Source organism: Hippopotamus amphibius, chromosome 4 (genome assembly GCF_030028045.1).
Source record: "Hippopotamus amphibius kiboko isolate mHipAmp2 chromosome 4, mHipAmp2.hap2, whole genome shotgun sequence".
NCBI lineage: Eukaryota > Metazoa > Chordata > Mammalia > Artiodactyla > Hippopotamidae > Hippopotamus > Hippopotamus amphibius.
Genome location: NC_080189.1, coordinates 113,494,815 through 113,504,480, shown reverse-complemented (window position 1 = coordinate 113,504,480; position 9,666 = coordinate 113,494,815). Strand labels below are relative to the sequence as shown.

The 9,666-nt window shown below is 40.3% G+C and overlaps 1 long non-coding RNA gene and 1 pseudogene across 1 annotated transcript; both read right to left on the bottom strand.

The window, feature by feature from the left end:
* Window positions 1-1,306: 1,306 nt before the first annotated feature.
* Window positions 1,307-1,799, bottom strand: LOC130851758 (60S ribosomal protein L21-like; annotated as a pseudogene).
* A 1,567-nt stretch (window positions 1,800-3,366) lies between these two features.
* LOC130851760 (uncharacterized) lies at window positions 3,367-8,781 on the bottom strand. The gene is made up of 3 exons (XR_009053266.1): window positions 8,708-8,781; window positions 7,291-7,481; window positions 3,367-3,499 (listed from the first exon to the last, which is right to left on the bottom strand). It is a non-coding gene; the product is annotated as an uncharacterized LOC130851760 (long non-coding RNA).
* Window positions 8,782-9,666: the final 885 nt, after the last annotated feature.

Sequence of the window (9,666 nt, the reverse complement as noted above, 5' to 3'; positions counted from 1 at the left end):
AAAACATGTTGTTTGCAGAAAACTTGCAGGTGGTTCATAAAAAAGTCCAAACTGTTACCACGAAATTTATCTCCCACTGCGGGATCTGTTTACAATAGAAACGAAAGATCTCAAATAGAAATTAAGTATCTCAGACTGACTTATATTGGCTGGGAGGACTGAAAAATTCAACCTGCTTCCCAATCATTGCACTAAAAACGTCAAAGTATTTGTATTGATGACATCTTGACAAGATACAAGTATGTTCAAAAGAAAAATAATGTCCATTGTGTGCACAGCCCTTTATCCCTGGGGGGAAGAAGAGGCTAGGTGAGATTTTATTGGGAGAATTTCATCAGACGACTGAACTCTTCATTACATTTTATTTCTGAAGAGTGTCAAGCATCCTTTATTTACAACTTTCCCATCTGTATGGTCAACGTGAAAAGGGCATCTCAATTTTTTAAAGTTGTTAGGAGATTGTTTATTATCTTGAAGCTTAAAAGAGATTGGGGGCAATGGTAATACTGGCCGTCATTTGAGTTATTGCTGTATAGAAACTGAAGGGAAGTGTGGAGACAATTCATGCAGATAATTCCGACCCCAAAACCACAGGTATTTGAAATAAGGAGATGTGACGAAGATCTGCTGAATTCTGTTTGGGTTTGCTTTCCCCACATTGTGCTGGTAATGGTCTCACTTTCTCACATCACATGCACGTATACCTGGAAGGTGGTTTTAAGTTGCTGGAAATACTTGTGGTCATACATTTCAATCAGATGGATGAACGTGGTTCATCTACAGGGCAGAATAGGTTGCTGAGTTTACAGAATCCAAGCCTGGTATAGTTGGAGGGGGTCTTGCAGCCCAGGGTTCCAGCCCCCAAGCACAGACATAGAAGGCAAAATCTCTATGAAAAAAAAGAGTCCCGTGCTCTCTCTACCTTGACAGTAGCCATGGTCCAGGTCTTCATCCCACCCAATGTACGCCCAAACCTCTCCTCCATTCTTTTTTTTTCTTTTTTTTTTTAACCTTTCATTTATTTATTGTAAATTGTTTTTTCATAGAGGCTTAGAGACTATCTTCAAACTAGTACAAATATTTCATATATAACACCTGACAGTTTATTAACCAATGACATACACTGCACAACAAACTACCTACATCTTTCAGAAAGAAAAATTGCTAAATTTGAAAAGACATCATCCACTGAATTTGGACACAATTAAAATGTGATTTAAATACTTCTTTGGGGAGGGGACACACACTTCTACTCAATGAAGAGAAACATTTGCAGAGTCCAGGCCTTTTATTTTCTTTACACCCATCATGCCATGAACTCATAGGGAATGGGCTCCAGCAGCTCAGACTCCTTTCCATTAGTTCTCCCGAAGTGTGCTTCTCTGGATGGAGCAGGCTGGCGCTTCAGCTGAACCCAAGTACCCTTCTCTTTGGCTTTCTTCTTTTTCTGATCATTTTCCTTCACCCGTTTCAGGAAGCTATCTCGGCTCTTAGAGTGCTTAATATGCTCAATACGCACATTAACTCTCTTGGCAAGAATCTTGCCCTTAACTTGCTTGTTTACGATGATGCCAACAGCATGCTGGGTAACATTGTAGACTCTTCCAGTTTTGCCATGGTAACATTTGTGGGGCAGTCCTTTTTTGTACAGTGCCCGTTCCCTTGATATCTACAATACTACCTTTCTTGTAGATTCGCATGTATGTGGTCAAAGGAACAATTCCATGTTTTCTAAAAGGCCTAGAGAACATGTAGCGGGTGCCCCTCCTCTTCCCTTTTGTGTTGGTCATTTTGGCGAATTACTGGAAGTTGGCGGCTCCGGCCGAAAAGTCTCCTCCATTCTTTCTCCCAAGAGGAATGGAGGTATAGGGTCGGAGTATAAAGTGGGCTGAGAAGCACCAGCAACAGTGAGAAACTAGAGATGTTTACTTCAGTACCTGCTCAGTCCTCTTGTCTATATCTTACCTGCCTTTAACCTCTGCACTCTGGCCATCCAAGCCACACAGAGTCACTGTGGCCTCCCTTCCTAACAAGCCCTGTGTCTTCCACCCCAATAGTCTCCTACTCCTCTTAATTTCATGTAAAAGTAACATTTTCCCCATGCCCTGTTATCCCCTCTCCCTGCTAGTAAAATGCATCTAAGGTCTTAACAGTTCTAGGACATAAGTCTTCCTTTTTGTAATAACAGCAAGTTGAAAGGGGAGAGAGAATTCTGGTCAAATATATTGCCCCAAAAGAACAGATGTGTAACTGTGAAGTTCTGGGCATTGTGGCAACCGGAAGATGGGTGTGTCTGGAAATAAGTTGCCTTCTCAGCACTTTAAGTAACCATTTACACTATGTTTTTTTACACACTCATTGTTGCCAGTTCTTGTCTTGTACTTCAGTATTGATGGTAAGTGGGAGGCTGCTGTTTGGAAGGCTAGGTGGTGGGAATGTATCAAGTATGATGCCCCCAAAGGGATGCTAATCCATATTCTCCCAAGCAGATAACTTGGGAATATGCTCAGAGGCAGCACTGCCTATGTGGTAGAATGATTGATAGCAGCAGTTTTAAAATCATGAACTAGATATGATTCCCCTGCCCTCTCATCTTCTCTAGACCATCTAGCAGGAGTCTATCTAAGATGATGCAAGTGAGTTCCTAGCCTAATCTCAAAGGCCTCAGTGCAAAGAGTCCTCCCGAATCTCTCTTTCATTTCAGTGTTTAATGTCACTCACTGTCATGGGAAGCTTTCCAGTGTAAGCCCCTCAATGACAAGACACAAGGGAAGGCCTGGCCTCACTTACTTTGTCAACAAATATAGTTTGAGTGCTTCCAACATGAAAAAAAGTGTTTCACGCAGCCCCAAATCAAGCTAGGATAAAAAGGAAAATGTCAGTATTTTGTATATTATTGATATTATAATAATAATAATAACAATGAGTTAGAACTTACACAATGCTCACTATCATCACAAAAAGTACTATGCTAAGAATTTAATTCAAAATAACTAATTTACTCCTTCAAAAACACTCTGGAGTATTATTATTCCCATTTTACAGATGAGAAAATTGAGGTTTAGTTTATGTTTTTATTTTGGTAATGCTGCACGACTTGCAGGATCCCAGTTCCCTGACCAGAGATTGAACCCATGCCCTCTGCAGTGGAAGTGTGGAGTCCCAACCACTGGACCACCAAGGAATTCCTTTTTTAAGAGTTTGTTTGTTTGTTTGTTTGTTTGTTTTTAATGGCTGCATTGGGTCTTCATTGCTGCACACGGGCTTTCTCTATTTGCAGAGAGCAGGGGCTACTCTTCATTGTGGTGCACGGGCTCCTCATTGCAGTGGCTTCTCTTGTTGCGGAGCACAGGTTCTAGGTGCGTGGGCTTCAGTAGTTGAGGCACATGGGCTTAGTTGCTCCGAGACACGTGGGATCTACCCAGACCAGGGCTCAAACCCGTGTGCCCTGCATTGGCAGGTGGATTCTTAAGCACTGCGCCACCAGGGAAGTCCGAGGCTTAGTTTAAGTTAAGGCTCAAGTTATCTAGCTAGAAAGTGGCAGCACTAGGGTTTCTTTCTTACATTTTCTAAAATATTTTCAGTATTATCCATTTCCATGATCTCAAGGTACCCATTAATAGCCTTTACTTAAAAGAAAAATGAATCTACTCTGCATTTCAATGTGCCAAGCAAGGGTCTCCATTTGGTCTTAGCTCAGCTTCCAAAATAGTAGATCTCAAAGGATGTGGTTATGAAGGACACTAAACCAGACTATAATACCTCTGTGCCAGTCATCTTGGTATTTTGTCAATTGAAGCTTGGTGTTGAATTGCTAATACAGTAATTTTCATTGATCTAAAAGGAAACCATTGATCTAAAAAATTCTCACAAGGCTCTCTTCTCCCCTGCCCAACCCAATGGGCCATGAGTTCTGTTTCTTCCCATAGTCACAAGTAGGCACCAGATAAAACATTCCTGAATTTTTTTTGGTTCATTTAGAACTGTTTTGATAAAAATGGACTTAAGTGATTCATTGTCCTAATTTACTCATGCATTCTCCAAGCTTTTACTAACACTTATGATTAACTGAAAAACACGTCGAAAAATAGAAAGATAAGCCAATGCCAAGCCTTTCCTCAAACTGTCTTATAGTCAGTGAAGGACTTAAGATATATAAACATAAATAAAAGTAACAAGGTAAAAAGTGGAAGAGCCCATGAGAAAAGAAAACCCCCAATTTGGAGGTGATCAAATTCAGCTTTGTGGTAAAGAAGACTTTGAGTTAGAACTTGAAAGAGAAAGAAAAAGAATGCACATCGTACCAAAGTCTAGCAAGGAGAATGTTCAATGTAAAAGGAGAACAAAAAACTTTTTAGTTTAAAGAAAAATGTAGGTGGTATAAGATCCTGTGAGCATCATACGAAGGAGGTTGAATTTTATTCTCTTAGAGAGAGGAATTCATTAAGGGTTTTTGAGCAGGAAGGAGTCAGGCAATAAAGTTTTGTTTTAATACTACTGGTCCACCCCAAGCCAACTCTCAGCACTTCCTGGAACAAAGAATATAATCAACACATATTTGATGACTTGGGCGATATGCACAGGTATTGGAAATAGAAACTGTTAGAGCAGTCAAGGAATATTTCATTAGAACCTAAACCAGAAAGTGTAAATAACAGAGAGAAGAAAAGATGAGAAAGACTTTACAGAAATACAGTTGCTATAGTTAGACATCAGCTATCAGGGGATGGAGAGACAAGAAAGAATCCACCATTACAAGCAGGATTGTAGTAATATTTTCCAACAGTACCAAATATTGGAAATATGATTTCTTGTTACCCAAAGCATATCGCATTTGTAAAAGTCGGTCTGACCCTTCTTAGCCTACCGTTTGCAATAAATAATTCTATCTGCAAACAAACATCTTATGATATGATGAGACACAGTACAGGCAAACATGACAGTTTATATTTTGCCCAGGACATTTGCAGAGCAGTATCAAAACTCCACAGTGATAAAGGACAATGACTGGGGGAATGAAGAAGAGAAAATCCTGCAGAACAATGGACTCATTATTCAGAAAAATCATTCTGCTCTAGCAAGGTTGCAACTATTCTCTTGGAGAAAACAAACAAAAAAATAGTTAAAGGGATGAAAACATTGAAAGGAGACTGGGTAAGCAGAAGATAATTCTAGCCATATATTTGAGGAGAAACATGGAAAATATAATTTCAAATAAAGAAAATCCAGCCATGATGGAATAATGGCGACCAAATTTCCCTCCCACCTGAAACTGGTGACTGGTCCACAAACCCGTATTTAAATAATAACCTCTATAATTTGGCATGATGTAGATGCCCAGGACACAAAAGAATGGTCTTTGAGAACATGTGTCTCAGACAATGAAGGACAGTCATCCTTGAAAGATGAGAAACAAACACTGAGACTTCTAACAGCCTAGCTTACTGCCTTGGGAGGGTTTTCAGGCCACAGGACTTGGAGGGGTAACTCAGGAGGAGCTAGACATGGAGATGGAGTTGAGGCTCTGGCGACACCAAGGCAGTCCTGTTCTAAGGACAAAGTATCAGAGAAGAGAGAGCTGCTCAGAGAGAGAATGCCAGATATTCTGCAGGGAATCCCCCTCTGGTATTCAACTTTGTACCGATCAGCTCACGTGAGGAAACTACCCAAGGCTAGAAAAAGGACCATCCAAAAGGATTTAGAGGAAAGCACCTGGCACTCACACAGAGTTGGGAATAGTTCCCAAATGCCGGGTTGGAAAGCCTCAAGATTCACAGGCCATGGGGTAGAGACCTTAAATGGTCTTTCCTCAGTAGTGGGGACTAATGAGCCCTAACAGGAGCACTGCTCCAATGCGCTAACAAATCTTAACAGCAACACCCAGGAGGATCAAACTGCTTCTAAGTACGCGACTGCTTCCCACAGCAAGGTTCAAGAACACTTCGAAAAGCAAAATATATCCAGCTCTCAATAGTGTACATTTCACAAGGTCTGGCATCTAAGGAGGCAAGCGAAGAAGAGAGAAAATATCCACGACTAAGAGAGAAATGTATCAGTTCAAACATACGCAAAGCAGACACAGATACTAGAATTAGCAGACAAGGACATTACAATCATTATTATAAATATATTCCATTTATTCAAAAAGTTAAGTAGAATGACGGAAGAATTCTACCCAAATTCCACTTCTAGAGGTGAAAACATCAATGTGTGGCATGGAAAACTCACTAGATGGGATTAATGGCAGATTAGATATTATAGGAGAAAAAAATTAATAAACTTGAAGACACAGCAATAGAAACTATCCCAAATGAAACAGAGAGAAAAGAGACTTAAAAAAAATAGTGCATCCCTGAGCTGTGAGAAAATGTCAAGCAGGTGAATATATATGTAATTGGAGTCTCCAAAGGAGAGGAGGAGGGGAGAAAATTATATGAAGAAATAATGGTTGAAAGTATTGAAAAATTGATGAAAATCATAAACCAATAGATACAGGAAGTTCTACAAATTCTACCTCTAGAAACATGAAGAAAATGACACTGGAGCACATTATAACCAAATCCTTCAACACCAGTGTTACAGAGAAAATCTTAAAAACAGAGGAAAAAGATAAACTCCATATCTTAATATAGTAAAAAGGATCAAAGATGAAGAAACAAAGATGAAGACGGCAACAGATTTGTCCTCAGAAATAACCCAATGAAGAGACTGAAGAAAAAATCTTTGGGGAAGAATAAGCAAATCTATTTAAAGGTAATCATGTGTTGTTAATAACATTTATTTAGGGAAAAAAACTAAATTATTTAAATACAGCAAATTGTGTTGGATGCTAAGGAGACTACAAAAAATTTAGACCCCTCAGTCACATTGCAAAAGGCTTATATAAATAATCACTACTTATTCTTCCAACTCTAGCTTTTATGGCTTTATTTGTTTTCACTGGTCCACAAATCCCTATTAAAATAATAATAATAACCTCTTTAATTTGGCATGACCTAGGTGCCCAGGATACAAAATAAAATGTAGCAGATTCCTGGGCTTGGAAACATCTACAAATCTACCTTAAATCTGTTTTTTTTTTGTTTGTTTGTTTTTTGTTTTTGATCTGGGTGTCTGTAAGTAAATAACAATGAACAGTACAAGGCCATGTGGTAAGTACTAGAACAGAGGCATGTTTTGCCTGGAGAGATAAAACTACACAGAGGAGATGGCACTTAGCATTGAGGTTAAGGAGATCCCTCCACACTGAAAAGGATACTGGGATACTGAAAAGGATACTGAAAAGGATACTGAAAAGGGTGGGGATGAATTGCGGCCAGTGCCAGGGCGCAGGTGTAAAGGAACGTTCAAGTCTCTCCGGTGAATGCAGACGCCAAGCGTGCATCGTGGAGACTGGTATCCAAGGAAGCTCGACTTTCCAACAGGTCACCAGTTTAATTATGAAGGGATTTCCATGTCATGTACAGAGACTGGTTTCCAATCTGTAGGAAGCAAGGAACAAGGAAAGGAATTACTTGTAGTATAAAAGAATTTTTGCTTTTATATAAAAATATTAAGGATAATGCAATAGCTTCCCCTCACTCATCTATCCAAATGTTCTCCTCTATGATGTGACTTTAAGTAGAGGAGTAGTAAGTAAATGATCATATTAGCTTTTTAAACATATCACAAAGGTAGCAATGTGTGTCGATGATGGAAGATAAGAATATCATTTGCAATATTGCAGAGAAGAAATCGTCCCCTAAACTAAAGCAATGGCAATGTGGGTGGATAGGGGATCCAAGCTAGAGATACTTAGGACTGTAAAATTAAAAGAGGACTTCCCTAGCTGTCCAGTGGTTAGGGCTCCACGCTTCTAGGGGCCGCGTGTTCGATCCCTGATCAGGGAACGAAGATCCTGCATGCTGTGCGGTGTGGCCAAAAACAAATAAATAAAATTGAAGGAAACCCTGAATACAACAGAATTACAATCAATAAGGCCTGGCCGAGGTAACTTCTTTCAGGGGAAATCAAAAAAGATATATCATTCAAGATGGGCGCAAATGCCGAGATGGGGGAAAGAATATTTTAGTTGAAAGGACTCGCATAAGAAATGGTACAGAACCAGGAAGGGGCTACATAACATCTCAAAAAGCGCAACCACCCTAGTGGGGCTTAAATAAAGCATCCTCACCAGGGAAGAAAAAGAAGAAGAAATATTGGAAAGGTAAACAGGTGGATTTGTACAAAAGGCTTGGAACTGCCAGCCACGCTTCGGGAGATCGCTGGCAGTGTCTGAACAGGAGATTGGGTGTGTGGTTTAGGATGGATGAGAGGGACGAGGCAGGGAGCTTGGTTATTAAACTGTTATAGTGGTCCAGCTGATGGCTAACAGAGAAGGGAGCTGGCGTGGTAGCAGATAGAGCAGACAGACGAGAGAGACATCACAGACGCAACATGTTAGGGGGAAAATAGTTGTAGGATTTCTGAAAGCCAGAAAGCCTCAGGCTCTAAACCATTAGGTCCTCTTCGAGTTTCCTCTTGTTATCCATAAACTCCAGACTGGAGTTAGTAATCTGGACCTATTCTTGCCAGCATGTCCCATAAAGATATAAAAGGAGATACAGAAGTTCACAAATAGACATATACATAGATAAAAAGATACACAGATAGACTGATACCAAGTTACATCAACTGATCCAGGTTCAGTGCATACTTGGAAAGATACCTGTTTGTTATTCCAGAACTCAAACATGCCTTACAAGGAGGGAGAAAATGTTCCAGACTTTGGCTCCAGATAAGTCTAAAAAACTGGATGATAGGTCAGAGCGTGAGTGGGATGAACAAGTGTTCTAACTTTTCCAAACCGGTTCTTCTCTCTCTCCACGACAGACCATTACCAGTATAACAGGCTTGCCTGTCGGTAGAACATAAAGACACACCTACTCCTTCCCAAATGCCCGGAGTCCATTATGTGCACACAGAAATCCAGTCTTAAGCTCTCTTCCTAAACACACATCAACAGTACTCTGAGCGACATGCCCTTGTGCGGTCAATCACGCCAGGGCTTCGAGCATCTGGGAAGTTCCAGGTGTTTCCAAGCTTCAGGCTCAGGACACTCCACTACCCCTAAGACTTTCATGAGAGCTTCAATCCCCCACGGAAGGCAAACGCAACAGCAATCAGACGGTGAAGGCAGTTTGCATATTTCATCAATGCTGATCTCACTCTCAGGCACCAGGTTCTTTGTTAAGGAAGCACTCTTGAATTACTGGGTAGCTAAGTTGCATTTATTACTTCATGCTATATGATAACATAGTAATAGTAATTAATTCTATCACATTCAAAAAGAAGTAACGTAAGGATCCTACGTTGTGGTTTAGAAGGCAGAGGTAATTATAGCTCTACCCCATAATTGTATGGTGTATCTCTCTCTGCAAGCATGCCACCAGATAATGTTACACAGCGTTCACCTGGGAGCCATGGGAAACTTCAAGGGGATTTACCCATAAGAACCTGAACTTTTGCTAGAAACACAAAGGGAAGATCTCACCTATGGTGATTTTAACGAGAAGGGCAAAAAGGACTTAAAAGGAAGAAGATTAACACGACAGGTAATGGAAACTCATCTAGGAAGAAAATTCTTTGTTCTTCCCAACTGATTTTGAATTGAGTGCACAGCATCTT